This window comes from Plectrocnemia conspersa, unplaced genomic scaffold, assembly GCF_051122295.1.
Source record: "Plectrocnemia conspersa isolate PC_06_02 unplaced genomic scaffold, ASM5112229v1 ptg000014l, whole genome shotgun sequence".
Classification (NCBI taxonomy): domain Eukaryota; kingdom Metazoa; phylum Arthropoda; class Insecta; order Trichoptera; family Polycentropodidae; genus Plectrocnemia; species Plectrocnemia conspersa.
This window is the reverse complement of record NW_028277178.1, coordinates 21,711,845-21,729,568: the sequence shown is the minus strand read 5'-3', so window position 1 is coordinate 21,729,568 and position 17,724 is coordinate 21,711,845. Positions and strand designations below refer to the sequence as shown.

Genomic DNA, 17,724 nt, shown 5'->3' with positions numbered 1-17,724 from the left:
GCAAATTGAAAATACATATTTGAATTATTAAATGTAGGTCATTGAGATACCGTCACGACGACCATTCGGCGAGGACGCGATGATGTAGTGTGGAGCAAAAACACAAGATCTTATCCTGCAAACGGTATTTTATCGTTTATGTTCACTTTCGCGTGTAGCCATAATTCTCGACGGCCATGGAACAAGAGGGCACGCGGACCGAGGGAGTGGCACCCCTGTCCGACTATAACCATATTTTATAACATTCAGTGATAAAACAAGAAAAAAAGGAGAGCCTTCGATCGTGTGCGCGCAGCCATTCTATACAATTACCGGTGTAATTTCGCGGAAAAACGCATTTATATATAATAAGTAACCCCATTTATTTTTGTATATACTCATACCTTTCTATAAACAACAGGATGAATCACCGCTTTTCAATTAAATTTATGTAGGTTAAAATCTAAAATGACTACTAACTGTTTTTTAATATATATATATATATTGTATATAACTAATTATAATTTAATATGAACTATGAACATCGTTGACAAGTACAATTAAAAATAAAAATACATATTAAACATATTATATTAATGTTATAGCGCTTATGAAATATCGTAATTAAGTAATTGTCTTTCACCATCTGATGACAGGTGGAATAACTTTGAATTTAATTATTATACATGTTTATATTTAAAACTAACTTTCAACAGACGACTTAAACCAGACCACAATTACGTTTACTTTTTATAGGACTGAGCCGAATGTATGATGAAACTCAGGACCAAGAAATTATGGTAAAACATGTGGTGGGTAGAAATAATGCCTTTAACGCCACTCCTGAGTAAGTAATTCTTAAAGCTACTGACCCACATACGGCAATTGCTTGGTAAAAATGAAATTTTATTGCTACACTCTCTCTCTAAGACCGTACCCCTTCGGTCGAGGGTTAACAGCTGTTTTTTTATTTGTGTCGAGGCCGCGACTCAACTGTTGAACGCCCCTCGTCACGTAAAGCAAATAGCAGCAGCAGACCGCAAACATCACTAAGATTGAAGGGGTTTTAAATTGCTCTCCATCTGTGGGACGAGATCGAACGTCCCCACCGCCCATTAAAGGACCGCTCGAATGAAAATCGCTTCTGCCGAGTTTTCCTTCTTGTTAACATTAAATTCAATGAGGAAAAACTGCGAGGCGTTTCTTGGCCTGCACGTTTGCTGTTGAACGTGCACACGTGGGAAAAGTACAAACTCACACATCTACACACGCTCACCCCGTGGAACGTGCATTGGAGTACAATTTCCACGAAATACTGTTTTATGATAGCATTTTCAACATTAATTTCAAAGCACAATGTTTTTACACTACTCGAGGTTTCATCGTGAGTCCAAGCCGTTTTCTCTTTAAAAATTATTCTGATTAATGTTTAGATTTTAACATTAAATAAAAAATAAATTTATATTAAGAGATTAATTACAAATTATTTTTTAATAAATAATTATTAAAATACGAAAAATATTTTTTGAGTGTTTGCTCATGTTTTGCACATAAAATATTTATTTCAACATTTTAATACAAGAAAAAGCGATTTCCAAAGTAGAAATTGTTTGTTTTTAAACAAAAAAACAGACTTTAATCAGCTTCTATTGGTCATCAAATGAAAAAGGGAAGAAAATATGTATGATTTTTTTTTTATCTCTTTCTATTTTTCGACTATATATTGTATAACGCTGCCTTAGAGTGATATTTAATTGAAACATTTATCTTCAGTTCCGACTTTAAACCATACCACAGTTCAGACCTTGAACTCACAGTCAGTGAAGCTAATTGAATCGACACAGACGAGTCTATACCTTCAGGCCGACGCAATCGAAATCAGGAGTTTTTCGAGCCTACATGGATATTCTACGAGTTATGCCACGAACGAATAATCTACGTATCTACATATGTATATAATTTGAATAAGTATTATGAATTTGTTACAGTCGGTCAACTGTAATACCATAATAATAATTTATAATTAGTATCGCACAACAATAATAAATTTTGTCCAGTGTGATTTAATAATAGTATACATATTAACTTTGAGCCTTAAATAGCGACAAGGGCTAAATTTGTTTTGTCAATGATGATTAAATTAAGCCGCCTCCAAAAGAGCCTTATTAGAAAGATTTTTTCCAAGTTTTTCTCCAAGGGACGCCTGACTGTGCATTTTTCGTAGATTTTACCAAAAATAGAGTAGCAGCTCAAGTACTTGTGAGGATAAATGCCGCCGTTGCGGGCGAAGTATTTATTTAAAAACAGATTACATGTTTATTTTTTTCACTGTGCCGCTCTCTTATACTTCGCGCCTCTTCCGTGGAATTTTCAAACGCCTCCCGAGCCATAATTTATTTTCATTATTTTTCCGCTCACCTTGAGGCGGTCCGTGGGTGCTAGAGGTGGTACCCACCCCAATCCCGTTTCTGTCCCTTTTTCTCTCGCGTTTTTTTATTTTATTTTTTGCTCTCCCCGCCTGGAAACATGTCCGACGTAATTATTCTTCGCGTCGTGGACACATTGTAAATTGAGGCACGAGAATGTGAAATGTAATAAGTTTTACCCGTGAAGCGGGCCGTGATTATGTGTTTTTATTGTCATAACAATATATGTATATAACAAATACATACTATTTATAATAGCATATCATATATTTTGTCGCTGGCCAGCATATTACAATATGATACAGTAATAATTAGTCATGTATTCCATAACAGGATGCTCTTTTCAACACCCAACGCGCGCACAGTTTCTAAAAGACTACTTTTGTAATTATTTAATTACATTTCTGTACACTTATTCATTTTTTTTATAAAGTAGATCGATCGTTAAAAGTTTATTAAAACAATTTTTTATTTATTTTGTGACGGAATCATGTGCAATACCCATCCACTCTTTTCTATATCGTTGTTTTAAATCTACGACAGGCTTTACATTTTTTTTCTATTATCGTCATTTCAAAAATAACGATGCTGCAACTGAGTTGCCAACAATATCAAATTCACTAGACTTGACTGAAAATATATCTCCGCCTATTCGAAACTTTTAAAGGAAAGGGCCGAATGTTTAGAAAGAAGTTTTGAATTAATATTAATCCAGATGATTAAATTAATTGTTCGACCTAGTGAGAATTCTAAGATGGCGGATGGTCGTGACGTGATTTAGGAAATAAACTTTCATTGCAAAACCTCTCGCAAAGTTTGGATCGGACAGCGACCGCTGTGCGAGTTATTTATCGTCTCATAGAAGACGGGACATTTCTATAATTTTTGTTGAACTGTGCCGAGATCTTGGAGTATTTGACGTGTACTTGTCATATACTTGTTTTTATTCGGGCATATGTATATATTTTTATGTGTTATTTAAATAAGAGATAATGAATCACAAAATATTAATTGTATGCAAATTATAAATAATGTCCAATAATCAATTTCATTTGACTATATTATTTATATAAAAAAAGTTCAATAAAAGTGTTTTCCTATTTCTTTCTATATATATTTTACGCGGCCTATCATTTCTAACAATATTGCAAAAAAAAATTGTGGGCTTATTTTGAGAAATTTTGCAGTAAGTCATAACTGCTAAGCTTTGATGATGAATGGAGGGAGTCTGTCTCTTCAGCAACTAATATAAATAACCGTTTCGCCATCGTACGTTCTAAAATATATGTTATGATGACAAAGATACAACACTCATTTTATTTGGCACCCTAGGAAGTATGTTACATTAAGAATAAAGAGAAAGAAAGCTATAATTTTAATTGTAATATAATTAAAATTACAAACTACATTCCTATAGTGAAAAGTATTTATGATTATAAAAGAAAAGAAAACATATTTTTTTAGGTACATACTGAGTGAGCACTTTAAAATAGTAACATCAGTTATTATAACATTAGTTAGCTATATTTTTAAGCAAAACGTTTTATTTTATTACTATAAAAATGTCAAAATCTGAAACTGGGGGAGTACTATTAATAGTAAACATATACTTATTACAATTAATTATATACACAATAATATGGTTAATATTGGAGTACTGTTAACAGTACATATGTTAATATGGAAAATATTTTAATTGGGCAATTAAAATATTTTCTATAAAAACCCTAATTTTAACCCTTTTATTGTTATGAGAAGTCAGGTATGTTACATGAAAACCTAATTATAATAATATAATATTTTAATTAATTATTTAAGAAGAGATGAAAACCATATTATTATAATTTAGTTATATTTTATTCGCTCCATATGATACGTGAACCCAAGGTCTCCTATAGTAATAATCGCCTTAATCGAAGAAATTTATTTCCCGATTTTCTTGACAATTCCGTTCACGTACCGTCGTCGGTTATATTATACATAGTACACGTTCTCAATACCATTGCAGTCGGTCACGTGCCAAGGTGCTGTAATCACTTCCGATTCGAAGCCTTCCTACGCCGCCGCCAACACGCCAACCCCCCAAAGCTTCAATCATCCCTTAACAAAACCCTCGCGAGGAGGAGGACGCTCTCCTTATCTACCGCTTCTTTTGAATTCAACGATAAAGGATGGCGAATTTCCTGGTTCTACGGACATATTCCTCACGTTATCTACCTATTATTTCAATAATCCATAATACTCGATTAACCACCAAGGCTTTATTGTTTAAGACAAATAATTGAGTAGCTTAGAATCAAAATCACTAACGTTCCGCCTATAATCATGACAATTTTAAACCAGCTTTGTAATCGAACACAAAAACAATTAACTTTCAATATATTTTTAATAAGCTCAAATCAAGTATTACATATTTGTAATAAAATCCTTTTTTTAAATTCTAATAATGCTGCAAATAAATAGGAGGGCATTCAAAAAAGTCCTTTATGTGTGACTGGAATAGTATAATCATTGTCTGCCTTATGACTCAATGGTACTGTGTTTGATTCTCAGCAGTAGAATATAATTTTACCAATGAAATTGCTTTTATAATAATACATAAGTCTAGGAATATTATTTTTCAACAATTCTTCACCTGGAAAATGATTGGCTACGATATGATTTTTTTTACAAAAAACCCAAATGTTTTATTTAATTTTAATTAGGATAATAATACTAATTAAAAAATATATATTTACAATAAAAAATTAAGTCAAGAATTTGCACCAAAACATTCCTTATGAACGAGTATCATATTTCACTTAGTTTAAGATTAGTAAAAACCAATTGCTAGTAAATTAATACCTTTTTGCCTTTTATATTTTCTGGTTAATACTATTATAAGTAAATTGATAATTAAATATGTTTTATAAATTGAACATTAATTAAATTTAAATTTATATATATACAGCATATTGTTCAAAATTACAAATAGCTTACAAATTATCATTCAAACACGCTCTCGTTATAGTACATTCAAACCACAATCGTAATACCTTGATAGTTGCAGGGCTATATGTGTCATCTGAAGGGTATGGTAACACATGTTAATTTTAGTGCAAACGTGCGGTTGGAGAAGTGTGGCTCATTTATTAGCCCTTCGCCCTAATATATCGTTTGTACAAATATTGTAACGTGTCATAATTTAGCAGTCAAGTGCAGATATTCTAATTCATTACACACACGTACGCGGGTGGCTGTAGATAAAGCACAAACGTGAGCTATTTTATACACGACCTGTTTCAACCCCAAGTATAAAGCATAGTAACAAAGTTTTTTCACAAACGCTTCCTTCCCTCGTAATACCACCTACTAACATAATATTAGTTGATTCAGATATATAATATAATTCTCAATGCTATCAGATACATTAAATACGGGAGGTGGAAATAAGATGGATTAAGTTAATTGTCAATTAATAAACGTCTATCTGTCATATATACATATGTATATTTAATTATCCTCATTTATATAATACATTGTGACTTATATTCGTTATACCGGAAATTAATATTTGTACCGTTATCAACTTCATACACAAAAATATATTTTCTTATTCAAAAATTGTTTATAAAAAGCACTGCCAATGAATAATGGATTTAGTACAATATCTTTAGTTAAAGCTTGGTGAGCTATGATTAAATTTACTTCATAAGAAGGACATATTGTAGAGTCTCCAATTACTCGAACCATCAACTACTCGAGTATCGAATATTAAAATTTTAAAATACTCGAGTACTCGAGTACTTTCGAGTATTTACCAAATGTACCAAAATAGCTATTATTCAAATTCGTGCACATATATATAAATAAATAAAATACTTTGTATGTTAATTTTTACAATTATTTTAACTCTTCTTTCATTCCCTTCTCTGCTTTTCTCTTATTTCCTTCGACTATTGACAAAATAGCATTTTGTAATTCTTCTTGAATAGATTTTTTTTCTTAACAATATACAATCTTCTAATCCTTCTGATTAATGCGAAAAATTTAAATCTATATCCTTCGAAGATGTATTTGGGTGAATCCCTTTCACTCTAGAGCTTTAAATGCCTTTAAAACTTTAAATGCCTTTAAAACACACAATTGTTTTGATTTATATTTTAAGCTGAGGGATCAGTATAAACAATTTACAACACTTTACGCTACAACTGCATAGTCATAAAACCTAAATTTTTTTTTTGATATTTCATATTGTTTATTGCCATAAATTAGGTAAGTCAGGACTGTCGGACAGAAAACACAAAAGAAATTTCTCCGTCGTACCCACTAACATAGCCGACGACCGGAACTATGCAACTATGGAACTATGAAAAAATTATACCTGATAGTAACCGCTCTAACTTGGGACTTCGGGCATAAACGCCAAATAAAAGCAAGACGTTAAACTTGTTTCTGAAATATTTCAATTTTTTTAATTTCGAGTATTAATCGAGTAATTTTCAAAATACTCGATTATCAAGTACTTGAAAAATAGACAAGTATACTCGAGTATCGAGTACTCGATTACTCGAATTGGAGACTATAGCATATTGTTAGGAGTTTTCCATTAGAAAATGCATTGTGTTCCACCATGATAATGCCAAAAACACACGTTTTTGGCAAGACAGAAAAAAATGTTAATATATTTACCATATGATTTAGAATTTGTACGTTCAGATTTTCAATTTTTTGCTAGTTTTGCAGAAATCTCTTAAAAATGTTAGATCATGGTAAAACTACTTAGATCAGGTTTTCACTAATTAGTCTGAAGAATTTTTAAAGAGTGGATTCCTTTAGATACCAGAAATATGGAAGACATTCATTGATCAAAATGGCACATATAATTAATTAAACTTATTAATAATTTAAGAAATATTATTATCTAATATATCTAACACACGGTTATTTATATCTCATTATATTGTACATTTAAATATATTTTTTTCTCACAATACGAATTCTTATTATTCAAAGATCTCGCGTGAAGAGTTCCTTTGTCAATATTGCCCTGCAGGACCATTACACACACGGCCCTAAAACGTAGGTATATATGTGTGTAATATAAATATATAATAAAATATATACAGAGCGTTCATAAAATACCCACAAAAAATATTGTTTTTATTTTACTTATAAGAAAAATATAAGAGCCGTTTATACGAAGTATATAGTTAATACTAACATGTGTATTAAACAATAATGTAATATCTATATTAATATAATTATAAAAAAATATGAATCAAGAGATAAGGGCGAAAAAGAAAGGTTAGACATGTTTTTCTACAATATATATTTTTCATTCGCCCTTTATAAAGAAAACAATTTGCCTTATTATTAGCCATCATATCCGTTTACTAAGCGATTTATTACGTTATCTATTGGTTTTCAGTGATTTTAAATGCGAGAAGTCAATATACAGTTAGCATATGAATAAATCTTTATTTTTATCACAAATTCATTCCAATATGAGTCATTATACTCATATTGAAATATTAATATTGTTTACCATTTCTAAAAAATCTCATTTTTCGAAGCCATTCGTTATTGACATTTGAATACAGAAAAAAATATGCACATATTTTTATATTATTTTTATATTTCAAAAACGTGTATAGATAACGATTGTGTTATTGAAAGGATAATACTTTTAATAATAAATAACATCCGTTTGCTTTTTAATGCGAACGTCATGTAAACAGTGGATTAAACCTTTACCAAAAATGAAAATACGACAAATCCATCCCACAGTTTTCCAATTATACAATACTCAGGCAAATTCTTACAATGGTCTATTTTCCATAGTTCAAAGTTTATTTATTAGAATCTTTATCAATATTTTCTAAGGAAATATCGGTGTGAACATTTTTACGGGGCAATCCGTGAATCGTATTGACGGTGCTTTGCGAAATTGGGATACGCGAGAGAGAGGCTAATAGATTTTCGTCTCGATGTAGGGAAAATGACTGTAAATTGGATGTCAGAAAAAAATGTATTCGAAATAATCAATATAAAAAACTTGTTTTGTTCGCGCCCGGAAGAGACGAGTGAGGGGTCCACGGGTAGACTCTAGCCGGGATTGCGCAAGAATTGTCGCTGAAATTCGATTTATTTCTCGCGTTCTTGATGTCATCTCTGCTTGATTTGAGAGTCTGTACGAGACTTTTCAGTGCCGGCTTATTAAATTCAATACAGCCACGCCGTGCCGTGCGTTTATTCGATTCCTACCGGCAAATCTTCCGCAGTGCTTTTATATTACGTGCATGAAGCGCGTCAAGGAATACCGATCCATTTGCATATTTAGTCCTAAAATCTTACTAAGTAAATAATCAAATAAAAGCGTTTATTTTTTCGTTTTAAACTTTGAAAGCGTTTGCGTTTATAAACGATTGGTCAAGATGGAGGAGGTTCAATTGCGCTGACTCCTCTCGACGCGTTTATGAATTCCGATGATGTGAGACTAGAATTTGATTATTGATGATGTGAGACTGGAATTATCATTCTCAGCTTTTTCTTAACCGTTGAATTGGGAATAATAAAAAAATACCTATATCTTTGAAAGTCCAAACTGCAATTTTTATTTTACTCAAGTGGTTCCGAGAAATAAAGTGGAAGTAGAATTACAATAATATAAACACGAAAATTCAAATGCAATTTTTCTGGCAGCTCGTTTAGAAAGCTAATGATTTTTAATGCATTTCGCTGGCGGACAAATTCCTGTGGCATAACTTGTAAAAGTATTTATAAATAATTATTATCCGTTGCCTCATTATGGTCGCCATAAAAATATAAATATATTGTTTATACTCAGTACGCAATTTGTAGTATAAAGAAGAGTAATAAATCGTACCACATTTAATGAAATCAAAACGGGGGTTACTCGGTGGCACGCTTCGTGGGAATAATTTGAATCGGAACGCCTGTGCGTGTGTGTTGTGTGTTTTCCAATCTCCGAAATAATTAAATCGGACTTCCGATCATTAATTCCCTGTTCATGTGCCCGTTCCATTTTGCAGTTACGGAGAGCGATGGTTGCGTGATTGAAGTGGGATGCTGGTTTTGCCGTAAGTGAAGCAACGCCCGTTAGCTGGAAGACGCGAGAGAGAGTGAGGGGTTGAGCTGCATATTTATTTTGGGCAACCACTGTTCCAGGGGCAAAGTCGGCGGTTTGGAAACTTGTAACGAGTTTCTCAACCCCAACGCGACATTCTACTTCACTAACACGCGGAGCCATCGGTAACGATAAAATATTTGTTTTAATCTGTTTTCATCTACCGCAAGCGAGACATTTGATTATTTTCTTTATATTGTAAATAAATTATTAGTACATCTTTATTATGCGCTGTTTTTTATTTTTTTTCCATTCCCTTCTTCTTCGGCTACGTTCTAATATAATATAACCAGATAACTAAAATATTGCCATAACATTGCAATATAAACACTAACTTAGTAGCACCGTATGCCAATTAGAAATCACAGTTAAACCGCGTGACGTCATGGTATTATTACTCAAAAGAGTACATACCATGCTGTGGAATGCCACAAGATTGCGGTCAACTGTTATTTATTAATTATAATTTAAAAATGACATAAACATCACAGTTGTTTATTCAATTTTTTATTATATGCTGACAATTTGATATGTTTATGATACGATTACAATAATTTACATTTTTACTCTTATGTATTATATTATATAATGTGCTAGAAAATTAACTTATAAAAATAGTCTGCATGGAACAACTGCAGACAAAAATATTTGTTATGAATTTAAGAAAACGTTAACAAAGTACATTCTTAAGTATATTTGACTAAACTTTGTCACATCTGATGGTAGTAAAAATATACGCGGAACAAGCTAAGGCATATTTTAAAAAAATATTAGACTTATTAAATACAAAGAGTTCAAAGCCTCTGATAATTCATTGTATTATTTACCAACAAGTAGTTTCTGAAAAACATCTCAATCTATCGTTGGTTCTCCTTTTTATTAAAAGTAAAAGTCGAATATCTTGACATGCTCTACAATACAGCATTTCGATAGCTTAATAGATGAAATATAAAATGATCCAAATAAGATGTGGAAATCAATAAAACAATTAATTAATCCAACTCAGAAAAACGACATAATAAAAATGGAAATTAATGGAAATATATATCAAGATCCTTATATAATAGCAGAAAAAATGAATACATATTACATTGAGAGCATAGAAGAAATTGTGAATTCAATACCAAGGATTAGTAATTTAGTACAATATAATAATAAATCAATAATTGTAAAATTTAGTAAATTTAAATCAGTATCATTAGATGAAATTCATAACATAATATGTAAATTTAAAAAAGGAACTAGTACTGATGAACTAGATATAAATATAATTAAAGAAACATGGGAAATAATAGGAACTAAATTAAATTATTTAATAAATAAAGCACTCTCCTTAGGAGAAATGCCTGAAAATTTAAAGATTGCTACTATTGTACCTATACCTAAAATAAAAAATAGTAAAAAAGTTGAAGAAATGAGACCAATCAACATGCTACCGTGTATAGAAAAAATAATAGAAGAAGTAGTAATCAAACAATTAAAGGAATTTATTACTTCTCAAAACATAATATGTGAACAACAATCGGGATTCAGAGAAAAGCATTCCACTGAAACTGCATTACAAGTAGTGATAAATGATTGGCTGTTGGCTAAGGATACAAACAAAATCATTGGAGCAGTTTTCTTGGATTTCAAGAGAGCCTTCGAAACAATAGACAGAAAAATAATGTTAAAGAAATTGGAGAGTATAGGTATAAGTGATATAGTTTTAAGATGGTTTAATAATTACTTATATAAAAGAAAACAAAAAGTTAAAATAAATAATGTATATTCTGAAGAGAAATTAGTGTCTTATGGAGTACCACAAGGGTCTAAATTGGGACCATTGTTATTTGTTTTGTATATTAATGATATAGTTAATAACGTGAAAAAATGTAAAATTCGTCTATTTGCGGATGACACATTAATGTATTGCATAGGTGATAATATTAAAGAAATTGTAAATAATTTAAATAATGAATTAAGTATATTAGAAATATGGTTAAAGAATAATGTACTTAAATTAAATTAGAATAAAACTAAATGTATGTTTATTAATTATAAAAATGTGTTAGATAATAGTACCAAAATAGTAATAAATAACTCTAGTATAGAAATAGTGGATAATATAAAATATTTAGGAGTAATTGTTGATACAAAATTAAATTTTAAAGAACATTGTAATTACATATTAAAAAAAAATAGTAGACAAATAGGTTTATTATCTAGATTAAGAAATATATTAAGTATAAATACAAAAAAAAAAATTACAATAGTATAATATTGCCCCATTTTAATTATTGTGCAACACTATTAAATATGTTAAATAAATTAGATAAACAAATGTTGCAAAAATTACAAAATAGGGCAATGAGAGTGATCTTAAATAAAAATAGATTAACTAATTGTAAAAGTATGATTGATAGATTAGAATGGTTGAATGTTCAAGAAATATTGAGTATGAATGTTTTAGTATTTATATATAAGTTAGAAAATAATATGTTACCAAAATATTTTAATAAGTATTTAATAAGAAATAAAGATGTACATAAATATAATACTAGAAATAGAGAAAATTTAAAGATAATTAAGTATAAGAAAACGAGTACGGCTAGGGGAATTATGTACGGAGGTTTTGATTTATATAATAGTCTTCCAAGAGAAATCCGAAACAGCAAAAATATAACGGGTTTCATAAATGGAATAAAAAACACCTTCGTACATATAGAAATAAATTATAATATTAAGACTTTATTATTGTATATTTTTATTTTTTTTTTTCTGTTATGTGTTTTTTATATATTTTTATATGTGTTTACTAAATTTGTTAGATGTAAAGATTAGCTATTAAGCTAAATAAATTAATAAAATAAATAAATAATAATAAAATAAATAATAATCACGATAAAATTTTATTGAGCTTTTTTAAACTCAGATGTGCAATTGCAATTGTTCTTAACGAAAAAATCCGCTCTCAGTTATTAGTATCAAATATTAAATTACTTTGGAAATTAATATTAACTACAGATATCATAGGATTTCTTAACGAAGTTAACTTTAAACTATAAGGGAAAACAGTGCGCATATACATATGAAACTTTCACTAAAATATATTTACGATCTGACCTTTCACAAGAAAAGGTTTGCCAACCACAGATTTAGGGTTTATATAAATCTAAATTATCAATAGTAAAAAAAAATTTAAACTTAATTTAAACATATTTTTTTAATGTACACTAAGAATAATTATTATTTTTTGCAATTTTTCAATATCATTTTTAACATTAAGTTGATCATTTTTTTTATTTATCTGAAGAAACTTTTTCTCATATACGTATATAATATAAAGAATTGCTTCCCTGAATTAATTAATGTTTATTGGCGGTATTTTATAATCTCATACAAGCCCGTTGATAATTTTAAATATTATTACTAGTGGTATTATTGTAGAAATTTTAATTATTTTTTTTTCCTAACGTTATATTATTGTTTCTAGTAAATCCATATTTCAAATACCTTCACAAAGAAAATAACTAGTTATATCAAAAGCTTTTACTACGATGTTATATATATTTATGTATTGTATGTTTGCAAAGTTGATGCATGAAACATATTGAGTTCATTTTCATCGCTAAGCTTTACAGCTATTTTTGAAATTCTGCCAAATTTAAAAGAAAATTTTCGCAAGGTAAACATATCTTCTTTTGTGGTGTGATATATTGTTTTCATAAATACATTTATTTAATCCGTTTGTTATTTTCTATCTCATAAAAATACAATTAATATTGAACATTGTATAAGTGTATAATAAGGACGGGTCGTTTATCTCTGGCGAACACCGCTATCTTCTGTCATAATGTAGGAGTCATAAATACCAAGGACGAACCCATAATATTGCAAAAGAGTTCTGAATATTGAATGAAGAGGTCACCCTCTCGCTCATTATCCTTTGTGTCTGCTCTTCCTAAAGGCAGTTTTGTCGAAAAATGAACGTCATATTTTTCAATTACCCTCAAATTAAAAGCCTTCTTAGTTTTCAGCGTGAAAAGTATTAAATCATATTATGTATCTATAATATAAAAAGTAAAATCTAATATATCTAAACGTAATTAATTTTAAATCCCTAATTTGTAGCTATCGCCGTTACCCAATTACCTGCCAAATCCCTGGATTTGATCTGCAACGACTTATCTCCCTGTGGTTTGTGGAAACCCTTGAAAATTATACCGTCCACCGATCGATTCGAACGTAATTACTCGCTAAAGATTGTCTCGAAGATAATGTTACTCAAAATCAAAATTCGGCTGTTTCAAAGCGAGGATTAGCGATACACTGATTTAGGACAAAGATTTATCGATAAATTTAATTAGAATCCTCCATTTTATATAAAATTGTTTGAAAACAATTTAAGTTTATTCATACAAAGCTATATGTTGTACCAATTGTAAAAAACTTTCAGTCTTACGATTTGAATTAACGAAAAGCACAACGTTATGCTCATTGGACATTACTGCTGCAGCGAAAAATTTTCTTTCTTAAAATATTAAAAAAGTTATATATAATTTCCAGTATTAATTATCTTTGTAAAGCTAAAAAAATTCACACTATAAAAGTTTAATCAAAATAAATAGACTTTCATAATCAATAGCTGCGCATCCTCTGATTTTGTGACAATTCACTAATTGGGAACGTCAACTATACAATTTATGCTTTATATTTTATTTTTATAAAATTTATGAAAAAAACATTTTCAAAATCATAGACAACAAATATGGTTTTAAAAAATATTTTTGCCACACAGGGCCACAAAAAAATATAAACACAACCCGTCTACCAACTATTTACCTTCGCTTTTAATTTTTTTATACACACAAAAAAAATTATATTAAAAAAATTAAATAAGAACGTCTAATACAGATTTTTTAAGTTCTGAATTTTAATTTAGAAACAATGGTGCAACACAAATTGTTGACGTGGAAAGACAAAAGGGGAACGCTCTTTCCGCTCCAATACATCGTCTGAAAGCTACGTCTGCTAGTCCGGTAAACACTCATTGTTTTGCCTGCTCCAGACTGCTCGCTTGTCCCATTTTCTTGGTGTCGGATCGAAACAAACTACGATTACGAGATTTATATTAATCCCCGTAATTACACTTATACGTGACAATTTTAAAGTTCCATCTCGGGCACAATGACGGGGCAAATTATCGGAGCTTACCGGACTCCGGCTCGGGGCCATAAAATTAATTTGAATAAATTATCGCCAGGCGACGCCAGAGAACGAGAGCACTCCGCTGGAGGGGTTCTACATCTTTTGAATTTTCAAAGTCTTTTAATATCATTTCCTCAGTCTTTGTCCGGAAAGATGGCCAAGATAGATCGTCCCCCATATAACTTTCATTAAAAGATTTTCAGCGAACGAGCGAGCGGACATATAATTCCCGTTAATGCGCGCACACACCCAGCTCTGCGCATTATACGCAAATATTGTTTTGTAGCGCTATTTTAATTATTATTGAGAATTAAAAAAATCGATTTATTGTCGAGGATTTAAATCCGGCATAAACATTAAAGGGTTCCTTACATTTCTATCCTATCTTTCAGATCAGAATTAGAAATTTATATAATTATATTTCTGATTAATCTCAATGTTTGGCGCTAATGAGACCTGAACATAAAACAACTACAGTTTAATAATAATATCATAGACACACTAAAAACGTAAATACTATATTATGTATAAAAAAAAGTCAAAGGAAATAATCAGAAACATATATTATTAATATTATTTATATAATTTTTCATCCATTCTAAAAGAAAAAAAATACTAAATAGAGATGTTTTTCTGCGAACAATTAAGTACATTTGCAATAATTAGAATTCATGACAATATGGGGTTCTATAAGCACACTGATAAAATAAACAAATATCTAAAGCAGTATGAATGCTAAATTAAGTTAGATAAATTGTAACAAAGTAAAATCCAAATTCTTATAAAGTTAAAAAGGCTTATGAAAAATCTTTCTTTACTTAATAAATATATAATTATAACTTATTACTGTCCTAAAGAATCGAGTTGTTTATTTCTATATTATGCAAATTGCTTCAGTTGTAAACTAGTATATTTGTGAAACATTTTTTTTACAGTTTGGGTAATTATTGTATATATTTTTATTGTATATTTTAAGGTTTTCGTAGCCTCATCTGCGTCCAAAGAATTCAGTTGTCTCCTGTAATCGGATTGAACTCTTGATTTTGAACGTCGTAGCTGGAGAAGAGTTGACGTGAAGGGAGAAGCGGTTGTTTTCTCGGTCTGTTCAATCTCTAACTATTATCGGCGTCGTTCTACTTGGTGCGAGTTGAGATAAACTCTCTTGTGTCCCAAGTCAGAGATATCAGATTCTTCTTAAATAAATTCTGACTAAAGTATGTGCTTATATGAACTCGGTCCAACTAGAGAAAGATTTCTTGCTTGCCCATGATAATGCTTACACTATATAGTTATTATTATGAAATTTTTTTAACACCAAATTTGAGTAAATTCTTTGCTGTCCATGGTCTTTGAGCTTCAGTTATTGTGTTATCTGCATTTTATACGAGTGTACGTGTAAGTTCAGTTGCAAAATGCACCAAAGGGAGCCATAAGAATGGCCCAAAATCGACAATTCCACAAATTTCGTTTGTGATCTTCATAAGTAATTTATATAAGAACAGGGTTTCATTTGTATATTATTAGGTAGTCCCGAAACGAATTTAGTTTTTTTTAATGAAACAAAAATAATGTATATTTGTATTTTAATTATACAAAAATATTTTCTTCTTTCACCTTCCGGTCATTCTTTTAATTTTATAAGCATAAAATATTCCAATAGGCCCCTTTTCACTTCATCGAAATAAATAGTAGTTGGAAAGAGCAAGGTTTGTGTTAATTAATTTTATCGAATCAGTTTCGCCATACAGTAACGTGCATTGTCGTGTTGTAGAACCATTCGCCTTCTGTTGACAAATGCAGACCTTTCTTTACTTTATTATGTAAACGATTTAGCAGATCACAATAGAAGCTTGCTGTAATTGTTTGCTCAGTTTTAAAATGCATAGTCCTTTAAGTATCCTAAGTTTCGTAATACACAGTAAAATTGTAAATTTCGCTGACCTCTGCTTTAAATATATTTTCACAAATCATGATTTGTAAAAATATGTTTATTACTTACGAAAAAAACTATGACTTCACCAATATATAAAATTCGTGATAAATAAATAATTAAAAACAACATGTACATCCTCATACGTGTATCATATATCAGCATACGTGTTTTAGTTACATACTACATACTATACGAGTAGATACTACATAGATATACTTATATATGTATATATACGTAAGTACATATATGACTACTGTCTAAGAAAGGTATAAAACGCACATGTTAATCAAGCTTTAAGAGCTCGCGTTCATTACTGAAATTAAACCATCAGCAGATTTCCTGTGCGAAAGTAAGATCCCTGAGAAAATTCCGGAGTAAACCTCTCTTGCCGACGTTGATGGAAGTCGTTTGCTCCTACTCCCGGCGAGGTTATCAGCAGCTTCATAAATCACATCTCCGTTCAGGCACATGATGTCTACAAGATTTGGGCGGTTCGTCTTGACGCACCTGTCTTGTTTCACAAAAATAGGCCACCCCGCAATACGGCCCATTGATCATGTTCTAGCGTGCATCCCAAGCATTAGGGAAAGTTTGCCTAACAGTAATTATAAATTTAGCTTCCCAAAATATATTGATTATATATTTCATCAATATAATGTTAAGAAATTTCCGGGACGCGAAATTATTATAATAAGATATTTCTTAATGACGAAAAAAAATATATCCAATAATTATAATCCCACAAAAGCATTGATCGGCAAAACCAATAAGCACGGGAATTAAATTTATATAGAAAGTTATTTTTTTCTTTTTTAAAAATAAAAATATGACAATAACTTTCAACCTAGTACATTCCGTCAAAACAGTCGTTATGTATTTGTAGTTTTAAAGTAAAACAGTGATCTCGTTACATGTTGAATATGATGGTGCACCCAAACTATTGAACGAATCCAACCACTGCCCCGCTGGCACATACACATACATATTTGCCAAGCTCTGCTCTATCAAACAAAGAGCTTTCTACTCAATGTCTTTGTAGTTCTCCAATGTGTAGGTGCACCGTTAGA

At 30.4% G+C, this 17,724-nt stretch overlaps 1 protein-coding gene and 1 long non-coding RNA gene across 4 annotated transcripts in view; one reads left to right on the top strand and one right to left on the bottom strand.

Annotated features, from left to right (window-relative positions):
* The window catches only part of LOC148226512 (zwei Ig domain protein zig-8-like), a 132,472-nt gene that overhangs the window by 100,953 nt on the left and 13,795 nt on the right, over positions 1 to 17,724 (bottom strand). The gene's annotated exons all lie outside the window — the stretch shown is intronic.
* LOC148226508 (uncharacterized) overlaps positions 14,238 to 17,724 on the top strand; it is a 39,115-nt gene continuing 35,628 nt past the window's right edge. The window contains exon 1 of the long non-coding RNA XR_015812226.1: positions 14,238 to 14,287. This is a non-coding gene — a long non-coding RNA (uncharacterized LOC148226508). The remainder of the gene's footprint in view (positions 14,288 to 17,724) is intronic.